General features: G+C 33.4%; 1 long non-coding RNA gene across 1 annotated transcript; it reads right to left on the bottom strand.

The window, feature by feature from the left end:
• Positions 1-8,461: 8,461 nt before the first annotated feature.
• Positions 8,462-9,851, bottom strand: LOC141480716 (uncharacterized). The gene is made up of 2 exons (XR_012464515.1): positions 9,571-9,851; positions 8,462-9,131 (listed from the first exon to the last, which is right to left on the bottom strand). It is a non-coding gene; the product is annotated as an uncharacterized lncRNA (long non-coding RNA).
• Between the last annotated feature and the right edge of the window lie 1,307 nt (positions 9,852-11,158).

Below are 11,158 nucleotides of genomic sequence, written 5' to 3'. Positions count from 1 at the left end.
TCTTTGTATATGATCTCAGCTTGGGACCATTCTATGTTATGTTGATGGGTCCAAACATGCTCTGCTATCCCTGATTTGTTGGTTTCTCCTCGCTGTGTGTGTTTCTTGTGCTCGGCAATGCGCACATTCAGAGGCCTCTCAGTTTCACCGATATAGGATTTCCGTCACTCACAGGTGTCCGGTAAATGCAATTCTTGGAATCGCAGTTCTCGTTTGGTGGCCTGGTTTTCGTGAGGCTGCTACGGATAGTGTTCCTGGATCTAAAGCAGGTCCTGAAGTTGTACTTGGATCCAATTCTTCGTATCTTTTCCGATAATCCCCTGATATAGGGAAGTGCAAGCACTGATTGTGACGGCTTCTCTCCCTTTCGGGGCTCCTGCTGTCTTTCAGCCAAAGTCTGTTCCACAATCGCTTCGGAGTAGCCATTTTATTGCAGATCATTTTTGATGATGTCTAGTTCCTTCTAGAGACTTTCCTCCGTATTACAGGGATTTCGGGGATTTCAAATATTTTATATAATATCAGACAATGGAAGTGCGAACTAATGAAATTCATTAATTACAGTTGTTGATAATTAGCATCGTTTTCTTATCTGTTCACAATTTTTGATACCATTCCTTCTCTTGATTGTTTTTGAGTTAACATGCTACAATATAGAGTCCTTATTACAAAACAAAAGCTGTTTACGAATTTCATCCAAGTGGAACTTCAAAAAATATCACACATTCACGAAATTGCCTAAAAATGAAATATTTCCAAAAGTAGTTTTCAATTTATCCGTTGAAGATTTTCCTTGAAAGGTTATTACAATTACAACAAAAAATTCAACATGAAACATAATCACAAAATTTGATCGGCCATATGATTCAAATTAAATTCAAATTTATTAACAAATGTACAATATCAAATGAATGTCTATAAATATTCAAATATTGTAATTACATGTATAATATTTTAACATAGTCTGCTAAGTGTAAACACTTGTGTGTGACTGGGTTAGTTGAAAAATAAAGATATTGATATTGATATATAGATATTGTTCATGAAACAATATATAGAAAAAGAAAATTGTATCAATAATAGTATTTTATTATGGAGAAGGGTAAAATAAATTATCTGTTGAACTGAACTATTTCAGTGTGAGCACTTTTTCAATTTTTTCACTATTATCCAATATCCAATTGTGTAAGGTTTTTCTGAATGCTGTTGTTCTCAATTTCTCAGTTTCTCGTGGAATTATATTGTAAATTTCACAACCAATACATATGCAGTGTTGTTGCATTAAATGTAGACTACACTTAGCAATTTGAAAGCATTTATTGGTCTTTGATCTTGTATCATACTGATGTTCTATTATGTCAGTATTTGCAAAATGTTTTTTATATAGATGGTACTGATTCTGTAGAATATTTGTCTGATATTTAAAATGGAATATTTTCTGAATAAAACTTTCGATGGAAATCCGAAAGGTTTAAAAATTATTTTTTTGCATATTTTTGAATAGACTTGACATATTTTAACGAATTTTCATATGCACCACCCCAAGCTATGGTTCCGTAGGTCATAATATTGGAAAATAATGCATGATAAAACATCAATAGTGTTTTTACTTCAAATATATTTTTCAGAAGTCTGAACTTAAAAAGAAATTTTATTACATTTTTTGGTAATTCAAGTGAATGTTTTTTCCACTTCAGGCAACAATCTATATAAATTCCTAAATATTTTATTTGTGGGGTTCTGTTTAATTCAAGAGTGCAATTGCATTCTTGAAAATGTTTCTGTAAACATTTCGAACTATGAATTTTTATTTCATCAAATTTTGGTTGATATTTTTCACTACATGAAAATGTCATGAATTTAGTTTTCGTGATACATGATAAATAGAGACTTTTCCATATATTACTAGAACTGTGACTTAAATTATGAATAGACCAGAAATCTTTGTATACCGTTTCGGCGAATCATAATCTGAAATCAATTTAAATGATAAAAGTTCATCAATAATTACTTGTTCTGTTAGATGATATACCATACATTAGTGTCAATAACTCAATGAAAAATTCACGAACATAGTGGAATCTCACTATCAGTTTATGCACGACAAATTCTGAAACTCAAAAACAAAAACTAAAAATAACAGGGATCTCACAGTGAGTTTCGAATATCTCATTATAGTATCTCAATAAAGTATGTTGTATAATATTCCGTTATGTCTTTTGAATAATAACATGTTCAAAAGCTCTCGAAATCTGAGAACATCATTATGAAAATAAATTTATCTCTGTTCTTCTTGAAAGTTTCCAATATGACTTTTCTAAAATGAAATATTTCTCTGACTTTCATTTATTCACCTTTTTTGTGAGTCCAGGATTTTTTTTGATGCACATAAAAACTTGTATCAAATGGAAATAAATATCTGTGTATAAAAACATATTTTTCAAGAGTTTCTCAATTTTATTATTGAATTTTGCTTTTAACCTACCACGTAGTAATAACTACATCCATCAATTTATGATTATAATGAAACAGTTATAAAACTTACAAACGACATGAAACAAATAAGAATAAAATAACTTAACACATTTCAGGTATACATTTTTACTGTCAGAGAGTAATTTTCAGAGAATTGAGTTTCAAACAAATTTCTGTCAACAACCGTTACAAGGTAGATATTATTGACTTCATTGTCTTCAAAAAACTACAAAAACAAGCCATTCACCAGGTCTATCCCACTTTTAAAAAACGATAATCATAAGTTACTACCATACTTTATTGAACCCACATATAACATCGCTCGTTTTTTAGAAAACTAAAGACTTGGACGTGGCGTACAGGACAAATGATGGTTTAGGCGAATTCATCATAAATAACAAAAAAAAAGATTTGTGTTTCTTGTCCATAACTTTATATTGGCCAAACTGGAAAACATTTTTTCCAAAGAATGAAAGAACATACGATCAGACGAATTTTCAATGTCGGATATATCGGGAGCATATAACTTAATTTGAATTTCTTGTCCAAAACTTTACATTGGCCGAACTGAAAGAACCCTTTCCCAAAGAACATAAGATTAATCTTTCGAATATGAAAACCAATTCCACATTCAAAATCATTTTTTGGCATAGGGACAGATTATGTTGAATTCAGTCGATATGAGCACGCCCGAGGAAGCTTTTATATAGCGAAACACGTGAAACAGTGAAGAATTCACAATAATATTTCGAAATTTGAATTTTTTCATATGAATAGTCTGTTTTCTAAGTAGAAAAACGGTCATGAACCACCCCCAATCACGACTCCACTACCGAAAAATCTAGAAGTGATTACCAGATATCATCTGAACGACGGATAACTCAAAATATCACTGTCAAGAGGTACCTCGTTGATTAAAATCCTCGTCTGGGAGTTAACAATACCTTCTTTCTCCCCTATAGGGGAGTTTAGGTTCGCCTGCCTAATCAAGAGTGGCCATTGTCAATACATCTTGTATTTGTGATTGATTGAGTCTAAAATTGCATTTTGCTTTTTCTGACTTTTCATCTGATTCGAAACGGCATCATGAGAGTTTTCTCGTTCCAGATTGGAGATTTGGTGTATGTTCCACAGTCCGTTTTAATGATTTCTGGGTATATTCGAATGACGTTGAAATTTTTTGAAAACTTTCAAATCCAGTTTAGAATTCATAAACATTCTAAACTGATTCTGACTCTCTGAAAATTTCGGAGTATAAACACTTTTGTATCGGATTATCAAAAATTAAGGGATGTAGCCATTACTACGTGATAGAAGTTCATCATGAAAAATGAGATTAGGATTATATTAATGTTATTAGATTTATAATTTGTGTGTATTAAGTTTTCCCACTGGAGTCAAATTAATATTTTGGAAAAAAAATCGTTTTCGGTCCATTGATTCTCCAGTAATATTTGAAAAATGAAAAATGTCCAAAGACTGAAAGCAAAATTCAATAAAAAAATTGGAACACTGAAAAATATTTTTCTATGGACAGATAATTCTTTTGAGAACTGGTAAAATCCCACCTGAAAACAGTTTTTACACGCATGTATGTTTTGGAATTGGCTGCGGTGGTAGTGCGCCCGACTCACGACCGGAAGGCCGTGGGTTCGACTCCCACCTCGACCAGATATTTTTCTCGAGAGAATTCATCTGGTTGAAGCTGGAATGATCCTGCAACCGTGTTAGGAATCACACGTTTAAAGGTAAAACCTCGTTAGTCCTTAGCTCGCACAAGTTTCTCAACTTCTGAGAGTTGTCGTTCGTATGGGGGCGACAGCTGATTAACGGAAAAACAGATTTTGAACAGACAGATGAAAAATTTCTGGACTTGAAAAAAAGGAGGGTATATAAAAGGCAGAGGAATATTTCATTTCAGAAAGGTTATATGTACTTGAATCAAGAAGCAATCATTGACCCCGCCCCAGCCCAAAATCCCATAGGATAGTAAGGACTCTATCAAGGAATTATAAACAGTTTTCAACTGGTTAATGTTCAAGAAATCCTTCAAATATTTGAATTTACATAAAAAACCTCTTATTTTTCCTGATTTTTGTTTGCATATTCCACTTCATATGTCGATCGACAATGATTCCTAAATACTTCATTTTGTCACCTTCCTTTATTTGAGAGTCTAGTCCTACATTCAAAGGCCCAAGATCTGGTAAACCACAAGCATACGACGTGAAAGGAAGGTGAGTTGTCTTCTCATAGTTTAATGTTAATTCGTTCCCTTTTAGCCAATTTGATATGTTGGGAAAGTCACTCTCTATGTTCTCTTTGAGTTCTTGCCAGGTTGACGCTTTGTACACCACAGCAGTATCATCAGCAAGGCTAATGATTTCATCACTAGTGTCTAGAAATAACATACTGTTTATATAGATACTGAACAGAAGAGGTCCGAGTACAATTCCCTGGGGTACTCCATATGATACTGTTTCTGTTTCACTGAGAATTCCATCAATATAAATTTTTAATTCTCTTCCCAATAAATAATTTTCAAGAAGGTTATAAATATTTCCTCTTATTCCATATCGTTTAAATTTATTAAGGAATATTTTGTGAGAGACAGTGTCAAATGCTTTAGACAGGTCTATAGAAATACTGACGGTAGGAATTTTTTTATCTAACGATTCATAAATCATCTTCGTCATTCTCAGAATAGCGTCCTCTGTAGATGTGCCCTCTCTAAAGCCATATTGACGATCTGATAAAATATTGAATTTTTTTAAGTAAGAGTAGAATCTTATCTCGATAATTTTTTCAATTATTTTCGATGAATTAGAGATTAGTGTAATGGGCCTGTTATTAGCGACAGATGATTCATTTCCACCTTTATGTAGGGGTTTTATTATTCCGCTTTTGAGAATTCTAGGAAAACGCCCCATAACAAAACATTTATTCACTAAGAATACTGGGCTTGGCGATTTCTGATGCTGTCTCTTTTGAGGTGTCCGCCCTTAGTTTATCCGGTCCAGGAAATTTTTATGATTTCAAAGTTTTTATCATCGAAACAATTTCTTTCTCATTTGTTGGATGTAAATACATGGTTTGATCAAAAAACTCGATTATGTCGGTATCATTGGGAACATATCGCACCCTTAGAATGAAAGTGACTTAATTCAAAAAATGCAGTTTGTGGTAAATGAGCAAGAAAGTTTTCAAAAAAGTATAGTATTGAATACATCTCAATATAACTCTTTTGTGTTCCGACGCATTAGATCGATTTTTAGCAGATTTATGGATTAGCCTTTTGAGTACACCGTGGCCAAGTAATTTTGTATTTATAATATTTTTAATATATATTTTGACATTAAATATAAAGTAGTTACAAATTGAGTCACTATTGCAAAATTATTTTTGAACTTTTTGAGATTTTTTATGAGTTAGGTCTGTTTATGACGCATATTGGAGAGCGTTCTGTTGACATAATAAATAATAAGTCATTGTTGTACTGAGAGTTCTGTGAATATAACGTAGTAAATTGAAATGCAAATTTTTTAAAATCAAATGTATCTATTTATTTCAAGTCTTTAACACAGTCTTAATAACTTTTCATTTAAGTCTTATCATTAATGAGGTTGTAGTAACTAATTGCCTCTTTTGACTAGCAAATAACACATTATTTTAGAAACATAGTCTTAGATTACCCGTAATTTACATTACGCTTACAAACTATAAAATCTTATGTTTAATCAGTTTAGCAAACAGTACCTAACTGAAAATCACATAAAAGAGTTACTTTTGCAAATTATATATTAAAATTCACATACTTTGATAACAAAACAAAATATATCTTTAAACTTATTAATGAAAAATAACATTCAAAGTCAAAACTCTTAATAACTGAGAATCACATGAAAGAGTTACTATTTCAAACAGAAAATAAAAATCACATCCTTATATAGCAGAATAAAAAATATCTTTTCAATTAGTCATTAATAACGACGAGTAAGATTTGTAGTAAAAACTTTGTTTTAATACGGTTTTTTTACTCATTGTTAAATAAAGATTGATAAAAAGCAGCGTAAACATTTGGTATCAAGTTTTTTTTAAGTAACTCACGGAGATCCTTTTTTTTGTTAGTACTTAACTCAATCCTTTCCGAATACAGTTTTCTAAGTTCCAATTGTTCTAGTGTCGGCATTTTCTTCCTTTTGTTTCTGATGTTAAGTATTTTAAAATCATCTTTGTAAGAAGTCTTGTAATAGATCAGAAATGGATCTTGTTTCGTAAACTTCAGCAATTTAATATTATTCCAGTTACACGTTTCTCTATCTTCATTTTCTGAGAAGTTGTAGCCCCATTGAACTTGTAGATCTTTTAAATCAAAAAAATAATGAAAATCAAGTTCGTGAACCAGAATTGGGGATCCATTCTTCTTAGCACTTCTCATCAAGGTGACGTATTGTTGAGGAATGTATATGGGACCAGACTTAAGACTCTTTTTCACTTCTTTCTCTATTAAGCTATGCACGCTGTCCCCTTCATTTTCTGTATGGCCTTGTATCAAAAATTTATGAGTTATGGAATGGATGTTTTCAAAATACACAACCGCAAATGAAAAGAAACTCGCTATAAATTTATTTTTATTCTGGCCACCACAGTTGTCAGAATATAAAATGACATCTATTTTTTTTCCTCCGGATCGTGCATCAATAGATTGAAGGTAGTTGAATAAGCAAGATCCTAATTCGTTTGAGCCTCTCTTACCTTGAGTTTCGTCCCAAAAATAGCAATTTACGCTTTTATAACAGCAATACTTAGAATCAGATTTTACTTCCTTCGGTTTATCCAACTCTACTATGGTAAAATTGAAACTGTTGAGCCTCGATTTATAGTAAAAGGCAGAAATATCGCCCGTTGGACATTGCATCACAGCCTGAAGATCAAAAATTGCGCAAACAGTCGTATCACTGACGTTTTCGCGATCTGTTCGCTTTTCCTCTCGGGATAAAATTTTCTCTTTCAAATGGGTGTCATATTTTCCTTGAATATTTAGTCTGTTAGCTTCTGGACATAGTAAGTATTGATTACATAAGTCGCATTGATCTTTTTTTGGCTTGAAAAAGCCAATATTGAACTCAGTAGTAAATATCTCGTAGAACTTGTTGAACTTTCCGTAGGTCTTATCATTTTGCTTTTGATTATCAACATAATCTCTGTATATTTCTGTGATCGTTCTTGAACCATCGATGTACTCTCGTGTTGTCTGTGCTCTTAAATAATGAGACTCTATCCGGGGAATAGAATTTATGTGGTCTCTCATATCTTGAATAATATTTGCGTCAACTTTAATATGTCTGTAATGCTTACCTCTTAAGTCTTTCTGCACGAAACCTTCAGTGTCTCTCTTGCTTTTAACGGTGCGAATCATGCGATCAGAAATGTCTAAAGTTTTCAAAAAAAATGTTTTGCACACTCGCCGTTTCGCATTATTTAGAGTGAAATAGAATGCGTGGTTAAATTTTCTTGGATTTTCAGCATTAGAGTAACGATATTTTGGAGATATTTCGGCCATACTTGAATTGATAAAGGAGCGCTGTAGATCAATTTCATTCAAATCCCAGAATTTTTTGAAAAGACTTGATCTCTGCTCTTCGCTGATATTGTCTCGACATTTCAACCTACACCTTTGAGAACACGGTGGTTTTACGGAGCGTGCTTTGATTTGACGTTTTGATTTAGAGATAGAAGTGTATGCTTGCCCACTATTCCTTGCAATTTTAGCGGACGTCTGTTTCCATTTCGTGGTATCCCGTCTCCTTTTTCTGCTGTTGGAAAAATAATTGTTATCTTGATTGGTGTTTTTGTCGCATTGTGCACTACTGCTACTTGATGACGAACTGCTGCTAGATGAAGAACTGCTGCTAGATGAAGAACTGCTACTGGATGAACTTATAGAAGATGAACTACGACGGGAAGATTTTTTTTTTGACAACAAACTACGGGCAGGTGAATTGTTAGGAGGAGACGTCTGACTGTGAGATGAGCGGGAGTCAAAATTAGTTAAACTCTCACGACTTTTGGAACCCTTCTTCTCTGGCACAATTAATGTCGGATCGCTATCGCTTAGGTCCACATCGTTTTCGCCGGAGTGTAATGGTGACATCTTGTATGTATCCATTGGAGTCGATTTTCTTCTGAGGTGAGATCCAGATGAAATCTTCGATGATGATGATGACATGTTATTTATTTCAGGATCAATGATGGCTTTCTGTGACAGAGTTTTTTCCACGTTACCCTCGTAGCTGTCATTAATTACTTCACCTACATCACGATCTAGGTGGACGTGTGTATGTAAGTCCTCAATTTGAGACGGAAGTGTTGTGTGTAGTAATGAGCATTCATTATGATATACAGCATCAGAATTAGGTTGGTTTTCTTTATCGCAACTCCAGTCATTCGGAATAGGTGGATTGGTGATTGTTACACGATACTGATTTTCTACCCATTGAGCAACATCGCTATTGAGACACTCAACTAAAGGCTCCCTGTCTTGTTTTTCTTTTTCAACAGTCTGCAATTTTGGAGGTGTTAGTCCCATCAAACTAAACATCTCTTGAACTCGTCTTGATGTTGTCATTTCAACTAGTAAACTTGTGAAGTAAAGTCTGAAACAAAACAAATTTATTAAACTGTAATTCATCATTTGGATTTAAACTCTCTCTCTATTATAGTCGATCCTTCATTACTAAAGATCGTGATCATCATTCTTATGCCCAAACAATCGGTTTGTTAAAATACTTAGTACTTAAATCGGTACATAACGTACAAAACTTTTATATTAAGGTGACGTATTCAAAAAAATAGCCAACTAATCCTTCTTATTTTTACTACTAAACAGGCTCAATATTCAGAATAACAAAAATAATAAGTATGATTTTAGTCAAAAATAGACCTATTCGTATAAGAGCCGTTTGTCTTTAATTATTATTTTTTACTAAATGGACCTAATCTGTTAATGGTCACTGAACACTATAACATATTTTGTTCTATACAGACCTATTTTATAAATGGTCACTTTATTACAAAAAAATTGTTGTTACCTACCTTCACAGTATTTGCAATAAACAGACACAATTCGAGATCCGCCGATGTTTTACACGTCCACTAGAAAACACTTCTGACTTAATACTAGTTCTGCCTCTTTCACACAACATGCATAAATGAATAGCGGGAACAGTAAAAGAGACCGAAACATGCGCTGTCCCTGTTATACTTAGAGATAGGTGACTTTTTCTTTACAGGGTTATAGAGTTTGCTTTATAAGGTCAGTTTATGGTAAAATCGAGTATTACAGGAATTTTGAGTTAAGTCACTTTCATTCTAAGGGTGCGAATATGAGATTTTTTCAGCAAGTTTTTGTCCCATTTTACTATAATAATCATTGAATCTGTCCGCAATAACTTTTTTATTCGTTATTTCAGTGCCATCTGCATTTTCAATAACCTCTATGTTTGTTTTAGTTTTATCTTTTCCACATAGATAATTTACAGAGTAGATGCTGTCAATAAAATGTGAGTTGAATAAATTTTTTCTATTTCTTTTTATTTTGTATCTACTGTACTATAGTGAAATACTGAATATTTATTGAATAATAGCTTTTTATTCATCATTTATTTAATCATTTTATATGCATGGAATTATAGCAAAACATATGTTTGTTCGCTTGTAATTGATATATAAAAAAATGTATAACCGATTGTGAACACTATTTCAGCTATGGAAAGCTACATTATCAGTGGGTAATACGAAGCTGTTTTTTTAAAAAATAAAGAACTGAGGATTGGTAAGAAAATTTAAACTGTTTAACCCAAGTCCTAAAAAACTACCTACAACCTCTAGTTTTCTTATATACAAATTTCTTCTAGTTGCCAATTCCATGTTCCCGCCTCGGCCTTTGTTTCTGGTAGTTCGCTTTCCTCCTCAGGCAATTATGTCGCGATCCAAACACATCATTGCCCGAAATGAATCGTGATTCCTTGCACGTCACAATATATTACCAGCAGTAAATTCATCAGGGATACGTACGTATGGCTGTATTCACACCCTCGATTCTGAGATCTAGCAATGCCGTCACGAGCATTTCATTTGCATGATAAATTCTCCCGGCAAATTCGAAATGATAATGCGATTTTAGCGATGAAAGGTGAAAATAAATTGATTTCACGCTCCCGGTGACATATTAATGCACATATTAAGATTTGTGACGTGCCGAAACGTCGAGTCAGCTCGGTACTGGATGGAATTCGGGGATTTTTCCACGGATGTTTCTCGGGACGGATGTTGGCAATAATGGGTGGAGGTGATGAATCGGTCGAAGCACACCTAGAATTCACGTTATGACATTAATAGGTGGGATCATGCATTTAAGATGGATACGAAAGCGGAACGAAGAAAGGCTTGTGGAAATAGAATTGATTCCTTTATGGGGGGTGTGCTTGTGGCGGGATTGTTCGAGAAAATGGATTCCTTTCTTCTGTCTGGTTTTCAGCCTGCTTTTCGGTTATTGGAAATGGATGGTTGATGAAATTACGCTTACAATGATTATTTTTGAACAACACAAAACTTGGCCCCGCAGATATCAAGTCTACGACAGAATATGAAGAATTTATTCACTTATATAGTACACCATTCA

This window comes from Leptinotarsa decemlineata, unplaced genomic scaffold, assembly GCF_025532065.1.
Source record: "Leptinotarsa decemlineata unplaced genomic scaffold, Ldec_3_MD MMD2_tig00000008_RagTag_RagTag, whole genome shotgun sequence".
NCBI classification, from domain to species: domain Eukaryota; kingdom Metazoa; phylum Arthropoda; class Insecta; order Coleoptera; family Chrysomelidae; genus Leptinotarsa; species Leptinotarsa decemlineata.
The sequence above is the reverse complement of the archived record's forward strand: the minus strand, read 5'-3'. Positions and strand labels throughout refer to the sequence as shown.